We start from the raw sequence: 9,704 nt of genomic DNA, 5'->3' as shown, positions 1-9,704 counted from the left end.
GTTTTTATTCAATAACTATCCTACCCTGTGTGATGGTTGACCAGCCTGTGGTCTCAATGCCTGTAATTTGATATGCTATGCATAAGAAGAAATTATTGTTCCTACAATCTGTACCTTGCAACCAAATGGCATATTATATAATACTATGTTTACTGTTTAGTTAGTCTTGTTCTAATTTTTTTTTCTAAATTTTCCTATTATAATTTTTCTCTCTATCAACTTAGTAGCTCATAATTTATAGCCCAGAATGGGTATAATCTGGCTTCTATTTTTTGGTTCAGTCATATCTATTACTTCTTACTCTTCAAATACTCTAACTTTACCAAACTGCTTAGAATATATTTTTTTTTCCTCTGAGGTACTCTAATATATGTGTTTTGTGGACATAAAGCTCAAGGAATTAAGCTATTTTACTAATGTATAACTAAGAAGTGGAAGATGGGATAATTAAGATGGTGGATTATGAATAACCCTTGGAGACAGTAACATTTCTGAATAGTTTAGGAAAGACAAACTAGTAATCAAAAAGCAGCAAAACCAGTAAAAGAGGTAAAAAAATAGCCACAACTGATATATTTTTTAAAAATATGTATTTAAAGATGTTGCAGTTTAAGTGATTGTTATGGTTGTCCCCCCAAAGCTCATGTGTGAAAAAATGCAAGATTGGATTAAGGGAGCTTTAACTCAATCAGTGAATTAATCCCCTTCTAAGGACTTCCTGAGTGGTAAGTGAAGGCAGATAGGATGTGGCTATAGAAGGTGGTTCTTTGGGGGCATGCCTTTGGGGTATATATTCTGTATCTGGTGAGAGGAGTCTCTCTCTGCTTTCTGATCCTCATGTGAACTGCTTCTCTCCTCTATATTCTTTTGCCATGATGTTCTGCCTCACCTTCAACCTGAGGGTTGGAACTAGCTGTCTATGGAATAAGACCTCTGAAACTATAAGCCCCCAAATGAAACTTCTCTTCCTTTAAAATTGTTCTTGTTAGGACTTTTGGTCACATCAGTGAAAAAGCTGATTAAAACAGTGACTAAAAATTGAATTGAACAAAAGTTAAAAATTACATAACGAAATTTACATTTAAATTGTTTTTATCATAAGCAAAGCAGTTTTAATTCAATGTCCATGGCAGAAATCACAAGGTAAATGGGTTAGAGAGAGAAGATAGTGATAATTTATTTTCTTTAGTAATCAAGGGAAACTTGTCTATTGGGTGGTAACAAAAAAAAAATCACATAAATGAACAATAGATGTATAATTTTAAGTGGAAATTCTTTAATATATTTATAAAGTGAAGAAAAAAATGGAAGAAATGGATAAATTGTGTAGAAAGAGTAACAATGATGCTATAGTGTAGGTGTGTTATGAAAAAGAATAACAAAAAAGGATTAATACAAAGGCTATCTGTCCTGACTATGTTACTAATGTGAGAATGCTGGGAAAAAACTGATATTTGCAAACAATAAAAATTTACTAAAAATAGCAAATGCAGCCAAACTTCTTTTGTTATTGAATGCTGTTGATTAAGCAATTATAAGAACATAAGAGAATATATATTCTCTCATACCATGAAAAGTCATCTCAACCTGTGGCTGGCAAAGATACATTAATTGGCAGGAATAGAAGCAGGATATAACCTGAGTTAAGTCCCTAAAATATCTGTACTATGGAAAACTCCCATAAATACCCAGTAAAAGGAATAAAGTAGATATCTTTCTGGAAATTGAATCAGAGGACACTTTAGGCATTTTAACAAATATTTAAGTCTCATGTAACAATAGTTTTCAGACTTCTTGTCCCTTCTTTCTTGCTCACTGATAGAATATACATTCTTCACATTAATTCCAGAACTATGTTTTTAAAAATGCATATTTTACCATGTCATGTACTTCAGTTAACAAAAAACTACAAAATAACTTTTCATTTATTCCCATTACTTCACAGTAAAATTTAAGCTTCTTGGAATAGCATAAAAGAAAACCTTCTTTTCTAATAACCTTATTCTAATAACATCTCTCATCAGAACCCTGTAAGACCTTCGTGAAGTTCAGTCATGCTAAAATTCTAACAGTTTCCAAAACTACTATTACTCTTTCTTGATCTACCTATAATCACCCTTTCCGCAATGTTACCTAAAAATTCTAATTTTGTCTTCAGTATTCTCTTGCCCTTGTCCTGCACCCAGTAGTGGAATTTGGGTTTCCTCTGCGTGAAGAGGGCTGCCTGTGAAATAAATGCTAAGAAAGAGGAAAAGGCATAGAAACCATAGGACACAGGAAGTAATTTTTGAAAAGTGGGTGGTGGGAGGGTTGGGATGGCTCTTTGATTTAAGGATCAAGCTTCCACATTGGAAAGAGTGAGAGATCCTGCGTTTGCTTTATTTATATGGGGGAAGGAAGCATCAAAAGTTTTCCATGAAATGTTCTTTGTCAAATAAGGTTGAAGGTGGGCTGTGCAGTTTCCCATGCATTATGCTCAACTTTGGAGCTATGAAAGCGGTCTCTCTAGCAGAGCAAAGACAGAGGTCAAGTGCATTGCACAATCCGTTGAGTGGGAGGAGCCACAAAATAGTTTGTTAAATTTAAATCTCCCTGGCTCAATGTGAAGTGAAGATGCTCAAATAAGTTCAAACAATTCATGGGTGGCAACCCACAGTATTCTGCTACAGTACATTACCTTCTAGGAAGATTTCTATGACTTACCCAAAATGAACCTCTTACATGCTGCAAGAATATGTTGTGCATACTTACAACATGGATCGCTCATATTGTATTTTCATATTTGACAGTTTACCGCTATAATAAGTTTGTTAATGCATGAAGGAAAGCTTTCATAACAGCATTTAACAACTGTTAAATAAGTAGTTGAATTCAGAAAAAAATGTTGACAACAGACATTATACATGAGTATAAACTTGAGTAGATGATACTAGAGCTCCTAGTATTCCAAGATTTTTTGTGTGTGTGCTCATCATCTGGATGCGATCTTCTTACATCATAAATTACATTAACTTAATCATGATACTCATGGTTTCTTCCATCTTTTAAAACATAGGCAATAACTGTAAATATATATGTTTACCACATTACACAGAAAATTCGTGGTTATGTTTGTAATCATTGTTTTAACATATCTTCTTCTAATTCTTTTATCTATGATACTTTTGGGTCTATTTCTAATAATGATTATTTTTCCTATATTACATTTTATATTTTCCTGTTTTCTTGGTAAACTTTGGTTAGATGCTAGGAACTGTCATTATTATCTTTCTGAATACTAAATTTCATTAAATCCAAAATTTATTTAAATAGTTTAATGCTTATTATGAGACAGCTGAATTGTTGAACAGTTTTTTTTTTTTTTCTTTTGGAACATAGCTTTAAACTTTTTTGTTTTGCTTTATGGATTTTCTTTTTTCTGTTTTTTTTTAATTTGTTCTTTTTAGTTATATATGAAAATAGATTTTGACATATCATACATACTTGCATAACTTGTGCTTGTACATGATGTGGAGTTACACTTGTTGTGTATTCATACATGAACTTAAGAAAGTTATGTCTAATTCATTCTACTGTCTTTCCCATTTTCATCTCCCCTCTCTCTCCTCATTCCTTCCTGTCCAATCTAGTAAACCTCCACTCCTCCCTCCCTGCACTTCACCTATTGTGAGTCAACATCTGCATAATAAAGAGAACATTCAGCATTTGCTTTCTTGAGACTGGCATATTTCAGCTAGCATGATAACCTCCAGTTCCATCCATTTACCAGTAAATGACCTAATTTCATTCTGCTTTATGGTTGAGTAATACTTCATTGTGTATGAGTACTACATTTTCTTTATTCATTCATCTATTGAAGGGCACCTAGGTTGGTTCCATAGCTTAACTATTATGAATTAAGCTGCTATGAACATTGATGTGGCCGTGTTCCTATAGTATTCTGATTTTAAGTTCTTTGGGTATATGCTCAAATTGTGCTTCCACTTAAAGTTTTCTGAGGAATCTGCATACTGATTGGTTCCACCAATTTGTAGTCCCACCAGCAATGTATGAGTGTACCTTTTTTCTTACATTTTCACCAACATTTATTGTTACTTGTATTCTTGATGTAGTGAGATAAAATATTAGTGTATCTTTAATTTGCATTTCTCTAATTGCTAGTGATGTAAACATTTTTTTTTTTGTGTATTTGTTGGCCATCCTTATTTCTTCTTCTGTGAAATATCTGTTCAGTTTCTTTGCCCATTTATTGATTGGGTTGTTGTTGTTGTTATTATTATTATAATTATTATTATTATTATTTGGTGTTAAGTTATTTGAGATCTTTATATTTCTTGGAGATGAATGCTGTATCTGAGATTCAGGTGACAAAGATTTTTCTTCCATTCTGTACACTCTCTCTTCATGTTATATTGTGTCTTTTGCTGAGAAGAAGCTTTTTAGTTTGATACAATCCCATTATTAATTCTTGATTTTACTCCTTATACTTTAGGAGTCTCATTGAGGAATTTAGTTCCTAATCTGATATGATGGAGATTTGGACCTACTTTTTTTTTTCTTATTAGGTGTAGGGTCTCTGGTCTAATGCCTCAGTCATGAGCCACTTAGAGTTGAGTTTTTTGCAGGGTGAGACATAAGATTTCAATTTCAATCTACTACATATGGATTTCTAGTTTTCCCAGCACCACCAAAGAGGCTATCTTTTCACCAATGTATATTTTAGGCCCCTTTTTCTAGTATACAATAACTGTGTTTATGTGGGTTTGTCTCTGTGTCATCTATTCTGTACCACTGATGTTCATGTCTGTTTTGGTGCCAATACCATGCCATTTTTGTTATAATATAATTTAAGGTCTGGTATTCTATTGCCTCCTGTTTCACTTTCTTCATAAGGATTGCTTTGGCTACTATGAGTCTCTTATTTTTCCAAATGAATTTAGGGACTGTTTTGTCTATTTCTATGAAGAATGTCATCAGAATATTTCTAGGAATTTCATTAATCTGTATAGTGCATTTGTTAGTATAGCCATTTTGGTAATATTAATTCTGACTAGTCAAGGACATGGGATATCTTTCCATCATCTGAGATCTTCTTCAGTTTCTTTCTTCACTATGTGTAGCTTATATTATAGAAGTCTTTTACCTCTTTTAGACTTATACACAAATATTTTCTTTTCTTTTCTTTGAGGCAATTGTGAATGGGATAGTTTTCCTAATTTCTTTTTCAGTTGATTTATCACTGATGTATAGGAGCACAATTGATTTGTTGGTTTTAATTTTATATCCTGCTACTTTCCTTAATTCATTTATGAGTTCTAAAAGTTTTATCCTATGGAGTTTTTGGATCCTGTAATTATAGAATCATATCATCAGCACATAGTGATAGTTTGAATTCTTCTTTTTTTATTTGTATCTCTTTCTTTCTCCAACCTGCCAGTCTGTCTTTTAATTGATGAGTTTAGACCTTTTAAATTCAAAGTTATAATTAAGATATGAATTTTATTCTTTGTCATTTTGGTTTATTTTTGGTTTGTAATTTGAATTAGTTTCTCCTTTGATTGACTATTTCTTGAGTGTAGTTCCTCCCTTTGCTGGTTTTCACTTTTATTTTTTATTTATCCTTCATAAAATATTGAATATGTTTTATAGTACAAGATTACTAGTTCTAAATTCTTTTAACTTTTGTTTATCATGAGAGGATTTTATTTCATTTCAGTTCTGAAACTTAATTTTGCTAGCTGTACTATTCTTGGATGGCATCTATTTTCTTTCAGAGCTTGGTATATATTATTCCAAGACCTCCTAGCTTTTAGGGTATTGGTTAAGAAATCAGCTGACATCCGGATGGGTTTCCCCCTAAATATTATGTGTTGGTTTTCAATGGAAGGCTTTAAAATTCTATCATTATTCTGTATGCTAGCCATTTTCATAATTATGTGCCTTGGTGTGGGTTTGTTGTAATTTTGTAAATTTGGGGGTCATGTAATCCTCCTGTATTTGATTTTTCATTTTATTCTTTTGGCTTGAAAATGTTGTGGTATTGTTTCATTGAAAAGATTGTGCATTGGTTTGGTTTGTATATCCAAGCCTTCATCTATCCCAATAAATCTTAAAATTGGTCTTTTCAGGTTATCTCATATTTCTTGGAAGTTCTGTTCATGGCTTTTAACATCTTTTATCCAAGGTCAACTTTGTTTTCAACATTATGTATCTTGTCTTCATTGCCTAAAACCATCTATTCCAAGTGATCTAGAACATTAGTGATGCTTTCAATTAAATTTTTAATTTGGTTTATTGATTCCTTCATTTTGAGAATGTCTGCTTGTTTATTTTTCAGAACCTCTAACTCTTATTAAAGTGATCTTTTGCTGCCTGAATTTTCACTCTGATTTCACTACTTCTACTATCTTTTACTTTGCGGATCAGTTTAAAAATGTACGTTCTAAACTCTTTCTCTGATATTTCTTTCACTGTGGTGTTAATAAATTATCTTATCAGAGTATCTTGGTTTGTTTGAAAGAGATTTGTTTCCTTGCTTTTTTCATTTTTTTTTCTTTGTCTACCTATCAATCATTATGGATCTGAGGCCATAGAGTTTCTACCCTGTGGACATATACTGTCCATGAAGGTTTTTAGTACCTCACTTGCTGAGAAGCTTCCTTTCCACTGTCTTAGTTTCATGCTACAGAGCAGCCAGGAAAGTGACTTGCTCTACTCCCCTATCTTGAAAAACTGCTCAATTTTAAACCTTATTAATATGATTTGTAAAAACTTTTAATATGATCTTCACTGGGCACTCTGCATTTTAGAATGTTTTTATGCTCTCAATTATAAGAACATAAAAATATTTCTGGCCTGGGATGAACAGGATTTTTCCACCTAATTTTTGTAAATCCTTCCCTGATCTCAGTAGCATCAGAATAATAAAGTAGATCATTTTGGTATCCTTTGCACTCACTTTGGCTTGCAATATCTTTCAGGCTGTAAGCTTGGACAGTAATAGACCATTCCTCATATGTTTACTCCTTCTAGTGATCACTGTTCTGTGGTGCTTGCATCCCAATGGCTGTACATTATTGTGGCAATGAAAGATATCAAAACATATTTAGAAAGTTCTGTAGTCTGCAAACAACTTGACAAACTACCATTCTTCAAGTCAAAATTCTTAAGATAATCCAGCAAAAAGGATGCATTATATTCAAAGTGGCAAAAGTAACACTGACAACTTGCTTTCAATAACAATAATAGAAGCCAGAGTTGATGGAAAATAATATATTCAATGTATTTAAAGATAAGCACCACAAAATGGCATTTCAAGTGAAAACGTATTTAATAGTAATAGGGAAACAAAAGATATATTGAGATGAGAGAGAGAAAGAGAGAGAGAGAAAGCTCAGATCGAGAGAAAAGCTAAAAGATCTTTTAGTCAGAGATAAAGGAATCTAAAAAAATTCTGTAGATAAAACAAAGAATGAAAATCAACCGGAAGTGTAACCACATGGTTAAATATCAAGGACTTTAAATATACTAAAGAAAAATAATAAAACACAGAGAGAATTAAAGTAAATATAAAATTGGAAGATAATTTAAAGGCATGGATAAATTAATTTAGAGTATAAAAGTTCCAGAAATTTCTAAAATATAATACAAACAGAATTGCATTAAATGTTAAAAGCCTAAAGAAACATAATATCTAGAATAATAGTAAAATATAATAAAAAAAATTGACAAATGTCATGGCAACAGAAAGAGAATGATAAAACTCAAAATGCTAAAATTAAAGAAAGCCAGAAAGAAATAAAAATAAAATTCAGAAGAGTTGCAACAAATAAAAAAATTATAGGAAGATGATAAATTTCAAGGAAAATAAAATAGAATAAGGCAATTTAAGAAAAAAATCTTACTAAATTTAAAGATCAAATGCTACTGTGTTTTTTATAATTATTTTATTACCATTGTAAAATGAAAGACAAAAAATATTGAAAAAGAAAATGATAAGAAATGTTCATACAATTACATACCAAGTAAAGGAATATAACATAAACACATTTGACAAAACATTAGGTTGACTTTAAAGATAAAAGCATTACTACCAATTAAGAGGAAAATGCATTATGGAAAAAAACTGCTAATCCACCAAAAAAGTATAAAAATTTTTGAAAAATCTTAGAATTTTTATAGTATAGCCTCAGTTTATAAAGTTAATTCCTAAAAGAGAAAATAGGCTAATTTATAATTAAATATAGTTGTACAACAATATATTTCTGTCAGCAAATAGTTAAAAATATTAATGATTTCAGCACCTCAATTTAAAAAGTTGGTATGTGGGGAAACTATCAAATTAAAAGGCAAATATATATCTTTTGAAATATAAGACAAATATTTGCCAAATAGTTTATTTGTAGAATGCAAGCACAACATTTTAAAGACTAAAATCCTTAAAATCAAATATGACTTTATTAATATTTACTGCTTGCATTAAATTTAAACTAGAAGTTAATAAGTAAAAAAAAATGAAAAATGTCCTAAATACCTAGATGTTAAGTATATAAACTAAGTAATTCATACATCAAAGAGAAATTAAAATGGAACTCAAGATATTTTGAACCTAATATGGAAACATCTTGGTGTGTAAACATTTATCAGGTAAAACAGTGACACTGCTTTAAAAATTCATAGTCTCAAAAACTTTAGAAAATGTTTTAAGAAATTAAAAAATAAATTTAAAATTGTATTCAAAATAAAATTAAGTATCTTCCCAAAGTTTAGAAATGGAATAACATTCTAAACAAAAACAAGATGATGGAAATAACAAGTATATTCTACTAAGGAATTATGAAAGATATAACAGATAAAATCAATAGAAATACTTCTTAAAGCTAATAAACCTGAGCAAATCCTTCTCAAAGAAAAAGAGATAAAGAAATATGAGGGAGGGCTGGGGATGTGGCTAAAGCGGTAACGCTCTCGGCTAGCATGCGCAGGGCGCTGGGTTTGATCCTCAACACCACATAAAAAAATAAATAAATAAATAAAGATATTGTGTCCACCTAAAACTAAAAAATAAATATTTAAAAAAAAGAAATATGAGGGAGAAACATAGCATCACAAATAGAGAAACAAATACAAATCCTAGACATTGAATAAGTAATAAAAAAAATCATGAATATTTGATGAATTTGAAAATTTAGATAGCATTTAAAAAATTCTGGGTAAAACAACTAAGAATTCTAACAAAAGAAGATATGTACATTTTCCTATAAAAGAATATTAAAGAAAATTAATGATAAAAGTATAATTTTTCACTTCTGTAATTTGTAGACCCAATTGACTCTTAAATACGTAATGAAGAAATTACACCAATATAAGATAAATTCTTCTAGAGAATAGACAAAGAAGAAACACTTGGAAACTCATTTATAAAAGCATGATGATCTTGATACCAAAACCTGGTAAAGACATTAGGGAAAGAAAATTTAATATAACCACAATATTAGCAAATCCATCTAATGACTTACAAAATAGATAACTTACTTTGACCAAGTTGAGTTTATTTCAGGAATGCAAGTTTGACTTAACAATTACCTTAACTATAAAGACAAAATAAAAGGTCCAGATTATCTAATGTGCTACTGAAAATACAATTAAAAATATTATCATCTTTAATAAATATTTACAGCAAAAGAGAGATTAAAATCTCATTA

This window comes from Marmota marmota, unplaced genomic scaffold (genome assembly GCF_001458135.2).
Source record: "Marmota marmota marmota unplaced genomic scaffold, marMar, whole genome shotgun sequence".
NCBI lineage: Eukaryota > Metazoa > Chordata > Mammalia > Rodentia > Sciuridae > Marmota > Marmota marmota.
This window is presented reverse-complemented; position numbering follows the sequence as displayed.